The sequence below is a fragment of the Mytilus trossulus genome, chromosome 2, assembly GCF_036588685.1.
Source record: "Mytilus trossulus isolate FHL-02 chromosome 2, PNRI_Mtr1.1.1.hap1, whole genome shotgun sequence".
Lineage (NCBI taxonomy): Eukaryota > Metazoa > Mollusca > Bivalvia > Mytilida > Mytilidae > Mytilus > Mytilus trossulus.
The window spans coordinates 62,885,797-62,898,398 of record NC_086374.1 but is presented as its reverse complement, the minus strand read 5'-3'; the positions used below and the strand labels follow the sequence as shown (position 1 = coordinate 62,898,398).

At 31.7% G+C, this 12,602-nt stretch overlaps 1 protein-coding gene across 1 annotated transcript in view; it reads left to right on the top strand.

The window, feature by feature from the left end:
- LOC134705311 (uncharacterized) overlaps positions 1-12,602 on the top strand; it is a 54,281-nt gene continuing 41,679 nt past the window's right edge. Inside the window, exon 1 of the mRNA XM_063564057.1 lies at positions 1-47. The gene's annotated coding sequence lies outside the window, so the exon portion shown is untranslated. The remainder of the gene's footprint in view (positions 48-12,602) is intronic.

The window sequence follows — 12,602 nt, the reverse complement described above, 5'->3', positions numbered from 1 at the left end:
GTCTCTGATTAAACACTGTCACTGTGTATGCTGTTAACAAGTTAAAGGTAAGTTTAATACTATTTACAAATCCTTGGTTCAAAAGTAGTGGAACTACCCGTCAAAGGAGGGATAAAACAAAAATGTAATGACTATCCCTTTTATGAGGGAAAGAATTCTAGTGATAAAATGTTTTTTTAGTGGAAGAAGACGTCAAGTAAAATATCGTAAATATGACCCTTTTATTTATGTAAATTATTAGATTTCATCTCATCCACATGAACGTTATTTGTTTACTTGTAACAGGATGTTTTAACTGTAGATATTTGTATCACGCATGCGTGAATTTGGTATCGGGACAACTCGCCCTGTTTACAAGTGCGCCCTTGAAGTTACGAATTTGCAATCCTGCAGACAAGAAGATTTTGTTTTTATACGACCGCAAATTTTGAAAAAAATTTCGTCGTATATTGCTATCACGTTGGCGTCGTCGTCGTCGTCGTCGTCGTCGTCGTCGTCGTCGTCGTCGTCCGAATACTTTTAGTTTTCGCACTCTAACTTTAGTAAAAGTGAATAGAAATCTATGAAATTTTAACACAAGGTTTATGACCACAAAAGGAAGGTTGGTATTGATTTTGGGAGTTTTGGTCCCAACATTTTAGGAATTAGGGGCCAAAAAGGGCCCAAATAAGCATTTTCTTGGTTTTCGCACTATAACTTTAGTTAAAGTTAATAGAAATCTATGAAATTTTGACACAAGGTTTATGACCACAAAAGAAAGGTTGGGATTGATTTTGGGAGTTTTGGTTTCAACAGTTTAGGAATTAGGGGCCAAAAAAGGGCCCAAATAAGCATTATTCTTGGTTTTCGCACAATAACTTTAGTTTAAGTTAATAGAAATCAATGAAATTTAAACAGAATGTTTATGAACACAAAAGGAAGGTTGGTATTGATTTTGGGAGTTTAGGTCCCAACAGTTTAGGAATAAGGGGCCAAAAAGGGACCCAAATAAGCATTTTTCTTGGTTTTCTCACCATAACTTTAGTATTAGTAAATAGAAATCTATGAAATTTAAACACAAGGTTTATGACCATAAAAGGAAGGTTAGTATTGATTTTGGGAGTTTTGGTTCTAACAGTTTAGGAAAAAGGGGCCCAAAGGGTCCAAAATTAAACTTTGTTTGATTTCATCACGAATTGAATAATTGGGGTTCTTTGATATGCGGAATCTAACTGTGTATGTAGATTCTTAATTTTTGGTCCCATTTTCAAATTGGTCTACATTAAGGTCCAAAGGGTCCAAAATTAAACTTAGTTTGATTTTGACAAAAAATTAATCGGTTTGGTTCTTTGATATGCTGAATCTAAAAATGTATTTAGATTCTTGATTATTGGCCCAGTTTTCAAGTTGGTCCAAATCGGGGTCCAAAATTAAACATTGTTTGATTTCATTAAAAATTGAATAAATGGGGTTCTTTGATATGCCAAATCTAACTGTGTATGTAGATTCTTCATTTTTGGTCTTGTTTTCAAATTGGTCTACATTAAAGTCCAAAGGGTCCAAAATTAAACTTAGTTTGATTTTAACAAAAATTGAAATCTTGGGGTTCTTTGATATGCTGAATCCAAACATGTATCAATTCATTATCACTGAACTAGTATATATTTGTTTAGGGGCCAGCTGAAGGACGCCTCCGGGTGCGGGAATTTCTCGCTACATTGAAGACCTGTTGGTGACCTTCTGCTGTTTTGTTTTTTTATTTTGGTCGGGTTGTTGTCTCTTTGACACATTCCCCATTTCCATTCTCAATTTTACTTAGATTTTTGATTATGGGCCCAGTTTTCAAGTTGGTCCCAATCAGGATCTAAAATATTATATTAAGTATTGTGCAATAGCAAGTCTTTTCAATTGCACAGTATTGCACAATGGCAAGAAATATCTAATTGCACAATATTGTGAAATAGCAATATTTTTTTTTAATTAGAGTTATCTTTCTTTGTCCAAAATAGTAAGCAAGAAATATCTAATTGCACAATATTGTGAAATAGCAATATTTTTTTTTAATTGGAGTTATCTTTCTTTGTCCAGAATCAACTAAAATCTTTGTTATATACAATGTATATTCACTTTTTACTACCAACTGATAAATTAAAATAATCTTTACCATTTAGTGATAACAAGCAGTTTTTTTTACATCTTAATATTTTATGATGTATTTAAATGAGTAGTTATTGTTGCAAACTCCATTAGAAATTTAATTGAGATTAATTTGGAATAAGGGAAAGGGGGATGTGATTAAAAAAATTGGGTTCAATTTTCTCATTTGAAATGAAATTTCATAAATAGAATGAAAATTTCTTCAAACATTTTTTTGAGAGGATTAATATTCAACAGCAAAGTGAATTGCTCTAAGAGAAAACAAAATTTTTAAGTTCATTAGAAAACATTCATTCTGTGTCAGAAACCTATGCTGTGTCAACTATTTAATCACAATCCAAATTTAGAGCTGAATCCAGCTTGAATGTTGTGTCCATACTTGCCCCAACCGTTCAGGGTTCAACCTCTGCGGTCGTATAAAGCTACGCCCTGCGGAGCATCTGGTTATATAAATAAAAAGGATATATAAAGTGTTGTCTTTATTCATGGTTTTCCTTTGTCATGTGAATTAGAGGCCCTTCGTAACATACATGTGAACCTCCCGACGGGAGTACAAACTCCCGTTTTCAGGGGTCTCCTCCCGTCCTCCCGTTGAATGAAAATTTTCAGACGCCATATCTGATCATTTCTTACTACTGTACGGGTGTAATTGACACCTGTGTTAAATTTTACCTGAACATCAAAGAAGATGTATAATTATATGGCTTCACTTGACAGCTTGTGTGTCAAACATACTGGTAATCAACGATGTTTACCTCCGGCTAACTGCCGTTGTGTTATCAAAACGATGTGTATTGGGAATATTGAAATACTTTTTATACGACCGCAAATTTTGAAAAAAATGTCGTCGTATATTGCTATCACGTTGGCGTCGTCGTCGTCGTCGTCGTCGTCGTCGTCGTCCGAATACTTTTAGTTTTCGCACTCTAACTTTAGTAAAAGTAAATAGAAATCTATGAAATTTTAACACAAGGTTTATGACCATAAAAGGAAGGCTGGTATTGATTTTGGGAGTTTTGGTTCTTACATTTTAGGAATTAGGGGCCAAAAAGGGCCCAAATAAGCATTTTCTTGGTTTTCGCACTATAACTTTAGTTAAAGTTAATAGAAATCTATGAAATTTTGACACAAGGTTTATGACCACAAAAGAAAGATTCGGATTGATTTTGGGAGTTTTGGTTTCAACAGTTTAGGAATTAGGGGCCAAAAAAGGGCCCAAATAAGCATTATTCTTGGTTTTCGCACAATAACTTTAGTTAAAGTAAATAGAAATCAATGAAATTTAAACACAATGTTTATGACTACAAAAGGAAGGTTGGTATTGATTTTGGGAGTTTCAGTCCCAACAGTTTAGGAATTAGGGGCCAAAAAGGGACCCAAATAAGCATTTTTCTTGGTTTTCGCACCATAGCGTTAGTATAAGTAAATAGAAATCTATGAAATTTAAACACAAGGTTTATGACTATTAAAGGAAGGTTGGTATTGATTTTGGGAGTTTTGGTCCCAACAGTTAAGGAAAAAGGGGCCCAAAGGGTCCAAAATTAAATTTTGTTTGATTTCATCAAAATTGAATAATTGGGGTTCTTTAATATGCCGAATCTAACTGTGTATGTAGATTCTTAATTTTTGGTCCCGTTTTCAAATTGGTCTACATTAAGGTCCAAAGGGTCCAAAATTAAACTTAGTTTGAATTTAACAAAAATTGAAACCTTTGGGTTCTTTGATATGCTGAATCTAAAAATGTACTTAGATTTTTGATTATTGGCCCAGTTTTCAAGTTGGCCCAAATCGAGGTCCAAAATTAAACATTGTTTGATTTCATCAAAAATTGAATAATTGGGGTTCTTTGATATGCCAAATCTAACTGTGTATGTAGATTCTTAATTTTTGGTCCAGTTTTAAAATTGGTCTAAATTAAAGTGCAAAGGGTCCAAAATTAAACTAAGTTTGATTTTAACAAAAATTAAATTCTTGGGCCGCTTTGATATGCTGAATCTAAACATGTACTTAGATTTTTGATTATGGGCCCAGTTTTCAAGTTGGTCCAAATCAGGATCTAAAATTATTATATTAAGTATTGTGCAATAGCAAGTCTTTTCAATTGCACAGTATTGTGCAATGGCAAGAAATATCTAATTTCACAATATTGTGAAATAGCTAATTTTTTTTTAATTAAGAGTTATCTTTCTTTGTCCAGTATAGTAAGCAAGAAATATCTGCAAGAATTGTTTTTAATTGTAGTTATCTTTCTTTGTCCAGAATCAACTTAAATCTTTGTTATATACAATATACAATGTATATTCACTTTTTACTACCAACTGATAAATTTAAATAATCTTTACCATTCAGTGATAATAAGCAGTTTTTTTACATCTTAATATTTTATGATGTATTTAAATGAGTAGTAATTGTTGCAAACTCCATTAGAAAATTTTAATTGAAATTAGTTTTGGAATAAGGGAAAGGGGGATGTGATTAAAAAATTGGGTTCAATTTTTATACGACCGCAAATTTTGAAAAAATTTTCGTCGTATATTGCTATCACGTTAACGTCGTCGTCGTCGTCGTCGTCGTCGTCGTCCGAATACTTTTAGTTTTCGCACTCTAACTTTAGTAAAAGTGAATAGAAATCTATGAAATTTTAACACAAGGTTTATGACCATAAAATGAAGGCTGCTATTGATTTTGGGAGTTTTGGTCCCAACATTTTAGGAATAAGGGGCCAAAAAGGGCCCAAATAAGCATTTTCTTGGTTTTCGCACTATAACTTTAGTTTAAGTTAATAGAAATCTATGAAATTTTGACACAAGGTTTATGACCACAAAAGAAAGGTTGGGATTGATTTTGGGAGTTTTGGTTTCAACAGTTTAGGAATTAGGGGCCAAAAAAGGGCCCAAATAAGCATTATTCTTGGTTTTCGCACAATAACTTTAGTTAAAGTAAATAGAAATCAATGAAATTTAAACACAATGTTTATGACTACAAAAGGAAGGTTGGTATTGATTTTGGGAGTTTCAGTCCCAACAGTTTAGGAATTAGGGGCCAAAAAGGGACCCAAATAAGCATTTTTCTTGGTTTTCGCACCATAGCGTTAGTATAAGTAAATAGAAATCTATGAAATTTAAACACAAGGTTTATGACTATTAAAGGAAGGTTGGTATTGATTTTGGGAGTTTTGGTCCCAACAGTTAAGGAAAAAGGGGCCCAAAGGGTCCAAAATTAAATTTTGTTTGATTTCATCAAAATTGAATAATTGGGGTTCTTTAATATGCCGAATCTAACTGTGTATGTAGATTCTTAATTTTTGGTCCCGTTTTCAAATTGGTCTACATTAAGGTCCAAAGGGTCCAAAATTAAACTTAGTTTGAATTTAACAAAAATTGAAACCTTTGGGTTCTTTGATATGCTGAATCTAAAAATGTACTTAGATTTTTGATTATTGGCCCAGTTTTCAAGTTGGCCCAAATCGAGGTCCAAAATTAAACATTGTTTGATTTCATCAAAAATTGAATAATTGGGGTTCTTTGATATGCCAAATCTAACTGTGTATGTAGATTCTTAATTTTTGGTCCAGTTTTAAAATTGGTCTAAATTAAAGTGCAAAGGGTCCAAAATTAAACTAAGTTTGATTTTAACAAAAATTAAATTCTTGGGCCGCTTTGATATGCTGAATCTAAACATGTACTTAGATTTTTGATTATGGGCCCAGTTTTCAAGTTGGTCCAAATCAGGATCTAAAATTATTATATTAAGTATTGTGCAATAGCAAGTCTTTTCAATTGCACAGTATTGTGCAATGGCAAGAAATATCTAATTTCACAATATTGTGAAATAGCTAATTTTTTTTTAATTAAGAGTTATCTTTCTTTGTCCAGTATAGTAAGCAAGAAATATCTGCAAGAATTGTTTTTAATTGTAGTTATCTTTCTTTGTCCAGAATCAACTTAAATCTTTGTTATATACAATATACAATGTATATTCACTTTTTACTACCAACTGATAAATTTAAATAATCTTTACCATTCAGTGATAATAAGCAGTTTTTTTACATCTTAATATTTTATGATGTATTTAAATGAGTAGTAATTGTTGCAAACTCCATTAGAAAATTTTAATTGAAATTAGTTTTGGAATAAGGGAAAGGGGGATGTGATTAAAAAATTGGGTTCAATTTTTATACGACCGCAAATTTTGAAAAAATTTTCGTCGTATATTGCTATCACGTTAACGTCGTCGTCGTCGTCGTCGTCGTCCGAATACTTTTAGTTTTCGCACTCTAACTTTAGTAAAAGTGAATAGAAATCTATGAAATTTTAACACAAGGTTTATGACCATAAAATGAAGGCTGCTATTGATTTTGGGAGTTTTGGTCCCAACATTTTAGGAATAAGGGGCCAAAAAGGGCCCAAATAAGCATTTTCTTGGTTTTCGCACTATAACTTTAGTTTAAGTTAATAGAAATCTATGAAATTTTGACACAAGGTTTATGACCACAAAAGAAAGGTTGGGATTGATTTTGGGAGTTTTGGTTTCAACAGTTTAGGAATTAGGGGCCAAAAAAGGGCCCAAATAAGCATTATTCTTGGTTTTCGCACAATAACTTTAGTTAAAGTAAATAGAAATCAATGAAATTTAAACACAATGTTTATGACTACAAAAGGAAGGTTGGTATTGATTTTGGGAGTTTCAGTCCCAACAGTTTAGGAATTAGGGGCCAAAAAGGGACCCAAATAAGCATTTTTCTTGGTTTTCGCACCATAGCGTTAGTATAAGTAAATAGAAATCTATGAAATTTAAACACAAGGTTTATGACTATTAAAGGAAGGTTGGTATTGATTTTGGGAGTTTTGGTCCCAACAGTTAAGGAAAAAGGGGCCCAAAGGGTCCAAAATTAAATTTTGTTTGATTTCATCAAAATTGAATAATTGGGGTTCTTTAATATGCCGAATCTAACTGTGTATGTAGATTCTTAATTTTTGGTCCCGTTTTCAAATTGGTCTACATTAAGGTCCAAAGGGTCCAAAATTAAACTTAGTTTGAATTTAACAAAAATTGAAACCTTTGGGTTCTTTGATATGCTGAATCTAAAAATGTACTTAGATTTTTGATTATTGGCCCAGTTTTCAAGTTGGCCCAAATCGAGGTCCAAAATTAAACATTGTTTGATTTCATCAAAAATTGAATAATTGGGGTTCTTTGATATGCCAAATCTAACTGTGTATGTAGATTCTTAATTTTTGGTCCAGTTTTAAAATTGGTCTAAATTAAAGTGCAAAGGGTCCAAAATTAAACTAAGTTTGATTTTAACAAAAATTAAATTCTTGGGCCGCTTTGATATGCTGAATCTAAACATGTACTTAGATTTTTGATTATGGGCCCAGTTTTCAAGTTGGTCCAAATCAGGATCTAAAATTATTATATTAAGTATTGTGCAATAGCAAGTCTTTTCAATTGCACAGTATTGTGCAATGGCAAGAAATATCTAATTTCACAATATTGTGAAATAGCTAATTTTTTTTTAATTAAGAGTTATCTTTCTTTGTCCAGTATAGTAAGCAAGAAATATCTGCAAGAATTGTTTTTAATTGTAGTTATCTTTCTTTGTCCAGAATCAACTTAAATCTTTGTTATATACAATATACAATGTATATTCACTTTTTACTACCAACTGATAAATTTAAATAATCTTTACCATTCAGTGATAATAAGCAGTTTTTTTACATCTTAATATTTTATGATGTATTTAAATGAGTAGTAATTGTTGCAAACTCCATTAGAAAATTTTAATTGAAATTAGTTTTGGAATAAGGGAAAGGGGGATGTGATTAAAAAATTGGGTTCAATTTTTATACGACCGCAAATTTTGAAAAAATTTTCGTCGTATATTGCTATCACGTTAACGTCGTCGTCGTCGTCGTCGTCGTCGTCGTCCGAATACTTTTAGTTTTCGCACTCTAACTTTAGTAAAAGTGAATAGAAATCTATGAAATTTTAACACAAGGTTTATGACCATAAAATGAAGGCTGCTATTGATTTTGGGAGTTTTGGTCCCAACATTTTAGGAATAAGGGGCCAAAAAGGGCCCAAATAAGCATTTTCTTGGTTTTCGCACTATAACTTTAGTTTAAGTTAATAGAAATCTATGAAATTTTGACACAAGGTTTATGACCACAAAAGAAAGGTTGGGATTGATTTTGGGAGTTTTGGTTTCAACAGTTTAGGAATTAGGGGCCAAAAAAGGGCCCAAATAAGCATTATTCTTGGTTTTCGCACAATAACTTTAGTTAAAGTAAATAGAAATCAATGAAATTTAAACACAATGTTTATGACCACAAAAGGAAGGTTGGTATTGATTTTGGGAGTTTCGGTCCCAACATTTTAGGAATTAGGGGCCAAAAAGGGACCCAAATAAGCATTTTTCTTGGTTTTCGCACCATAGCGTTAGTATAAGTAAATAGAAATCTATGAAATTTAAACACAAGGTTTATGACTAAAAAGGAAGGTTGGTATTGATTTTGGGAGTTTTGGTCCCAACAGTTAAGGAACAAGGGGCCCAAAGGGTCCAAAATTAAACTTTGTTTGATTTCATCAAAAATTGAATAATTGGGGTTCTTTGATATGCCAAATCTAACTGTGTATGTAGATTCTTAATATTTGGTCCAGTTTTAAAATTGGTCTAAATTAAAGTGCAAAGGGTCCAAAATTAAACTAAGTTTGATTTTAACAAAAATTAAATTATTGGGCCTCTTTGATATGCTGAATCTAAACATGTACTTAGATTTTTGATTATGGGCCCAGTTTTCAAGTTGGTTCAAATCAGGATCTAAAATTATTATATTAAGTATTGTGCAATAGCAAGTCTTTTCAATTGCACAGTATTGTGCAATGGCAAGAAATATCTAATTTCACAATATTGTGAAATAGCAATTTTTTTTTAATTAAGAGTTATCTTTCTTTGTCCAGTATGGTAAGCAAGAAATATCTGCAAGAATTTTTTTTAATTGGAGTTATCTTTCTTTGTCCAAAATCAACTTAAATTTTTGTTATATACAATATACAATGTAGATTCACTTTTTACTACCAACTGATAAATTTAAATAATCTTTACCATTCAGTGATAACAAGCAGTTTTTTTACATCTTAAAATTTTATGATGTATTTAAATGAGTAGTAATTGTTACAAACTCCATTAGAATATTTTAATTGAAATTAGTTTTGGAATAAGGGAAAGGGGGATGTGATTAAAAAATTGGGTTCAATTTTTCTCACCTGAAATTTCATAAATAAAAAGAAAATTTCTTTAAACATTTTTTTGAGAGGATTAATATTCAACAGCATAGTGAATTGCTCTAAGAGAAAACAAAAATTTTAAGTTCATTTGAATACATTCATTCTGTGTCAGAAACATATGCTGTGTCAACTATTTAATCACAATCCAAATTTAGAGCGGAATCCAGCTTGAATGTTGTGTCCATACTTGCCCCAACCGTTCCGGGTTCAACCTCTGCGGTCGTATAAAGCTACGCCCTGCGGAGCATCTGGTTTGTTACTTCCCTTTGTTTTATCCTGTTTTCAGTTATTTTGCTTTTAAAAATGTAAATTGTAATAAGACTATAAATGATTAATATTTTAATCAAATAATCATAAAAGGATGTTGATTAAATGAATTTAAATGATTTTGGACAAATAAAAAAAATAAAATTTATAAATTATTTTAGCAATCTAGACCTCCTTTTAAGGAGTAAATAGAAGTTTATATTATAAATTTGTTTATTACATATCAAAGTTAACATACATTATGTGCAACTAGACTAATAAAAGGTCTAGTAGTAAGATAAATACCTAGTAAATTCTTGAAATTTAAATTAGTAAATGTTAGTATATATTAGATTTTATTGTGTAAGCTTAGAAATAGCAAGACATTTTACACTGTTTTAAAGTCTCTTTAATCTTTCTACAAATATGACTTTCATAATGCTTAAAATCCATGCAGTACTAGTGTTAGTGTATGTTATTTTTTTAATTAATTTACGATGTTGCAAATATACATGTGGAGCTTATTTCTTTCTTATTTGTCTATACATTTACAAATGATAAGGAGATGGAGACATGAACAAAAATATATACAGATAAGATATATAAATATAATGATTCATTTGCAAGCAGTGAACAATCATTTGTCAAAAACAAAACAAGAAACAGATTCTTCTTATTAATATATTTTATTCAAATAGAGAGGCAATAAGGAAACTATAAACATTACAATTTGATGGAAATTTGAAGAAAAAACACAATTTCTACATCATTTGGTTACATTTACGACAAAATTGATGTCGATAAAAAAACATGATGTTTTGACCATTCAGTACTTAATAGATGCATAGTTCTTGGGGAAAAGTTTCATCAGATAATATGAATATAAATGACTTTTTTTGTGCTCATTTTTTACAGTGGGTTGTGATGATTTTCCAGTTAGGTTACCCTTATTTGGAGTATTGTTCCCAACCTGTTAAAGGTCCATCTTTGTGCATAATTCAAAATTGGAAATTTCAACAAGCATCTAATATTCATAATCTGGAAAATAAACCCTGGTCTGCTTCATGTATATTTTTTCTACCGATTTAATATATAACTAGAATCATGCAAACAGACTTAAGGAAAAGGCATGTAAGTTCATCATACAAATATGACACTTTTTCTAGACAATCCAGATCTTGCAAAATACGTCGCTAGAAATTGTAACCTTTAAAATTGTTGTTGTGCAGTAAAAACCCCATCTTCGCTAGCCAAGGGTTACGATCCACTCCCGCTCTCTTCACCCTTGGCAGATTGAGCCAACATTTGTGATATCAATGTTGCGCCATCTATCGGAAGATTAAAGTCACGCCCATTCCGAATACATTATTCTTGACCAATGGTAGCACATGGTAGCACTTGAACTCTTCAATTTGGAGGTAAAAACACGGTAGCGTCTAGATTCTACCCACTTGGTAAAGCCGGAAACAAAAATATACTTCAACATTCATTCATTTGTGCATGAAACATACACAGAAACTTCTAATAGTTGATTAAAAACATTCAAGTTTTCATTAAATATAGTCGTATGTTTAGTGATGTAATGACTTGTTGCACCATACACACGTGGCAACTGTTTACAAACACTTTCTACATTTACACGTGATCATGTTATAGGCGCTTTTTGATTGGATGCAGCGAGTTGCTACTGCAACCAATAAAAATCCTAACCTTGTGTCTCCGAAATATTATCTCAATCCGCCAAGGGTGAAGAGAGCGGGAGTGGATCGTAACCCTTGGCTAGCGAAGATGTAAAAACCCATATTGGAACTTTCAAAAGTTGGCGGGTATGTAACAAGTACTACTATTTTTATGCTCCATTTATGGGCAATATGTTTTCTAGTCTGTCCGTCCGTCCTGCTTCTTGTTATAAAGTTAATAGTCGAGGTAGTTTTTGATGAAGTTGAAATCCAATCAACTTGAAACTTAGTACACATGTGTTCCTCTTGATATGATCTTCTTAATTACTGCCAAATTAAAGATTTTACCTAATTTTCATAGTCAACTGAACATAGAAAATGATTGTACGGATGGGAAATCCATGTACTTATGACCTTTTCTTGTTTGAAGAAAAAAAAATACATTTTAACGATAATGGAACAAAGCAGCCTGGGTAAGTGGGGCTGCTTTTATGGTAATTCAAGTTACCTTTTATTCACCTTCTTCCACTTCAGAGCTATCAGCTTTTTGATTTTTTTTAAACCAATACACCAGGGACTTTCTACACTAATTATAGGGACTTTTAATACTAATTAGATATTTATATACGACTGCAAAAAAATTTGCCTTCGTATATTGGTATCACTTCGTCGTCAGCATTGACTCTGTCATTAGCAAAATGACTAACGTCGTCAGAATACGGATGGTTTCCGGATAATAACTTTAGATGGTGGTAAAGGGTTATTTTCGCGCAAAGTTTTTTTATTTCACATGTTTTCGTGTTTGGATGTTTTCTTTCTTGTTTTCTCGTGTTTGGTTCGATGTGCGTGCTTCGTATTTCCCCTTATTTATTTTCTGTGTTTCGCGTAGGTACTCTTAAATTCTCGTTCTTGCATTGTCCCGCATTTTATTAAACAGTAAATTGGAACTAAACTCAAAGTCAGTGAGTTATAGTACCTTTTGAAACTTTGTAATATAAAAGAAATTGATGTATATTGTTCTCATTCTACTTTCTATTGTACATGTTGTATGCTATACATGTAATAAAAAAGTCCATCATAATAATATTTTTTTTTCAAATCGGATGCAAGTAGCATACGTTTAAAGACGACTTCAAGGTCTTTATGTCCATTAACAATGTCTACATGATCTCCATGAACGGCTGAATAATAATTGCTGGTACTTTTTTTCTTAATATTTACGATTTTATTTCTCGTGCTTCGTTTTTCCCA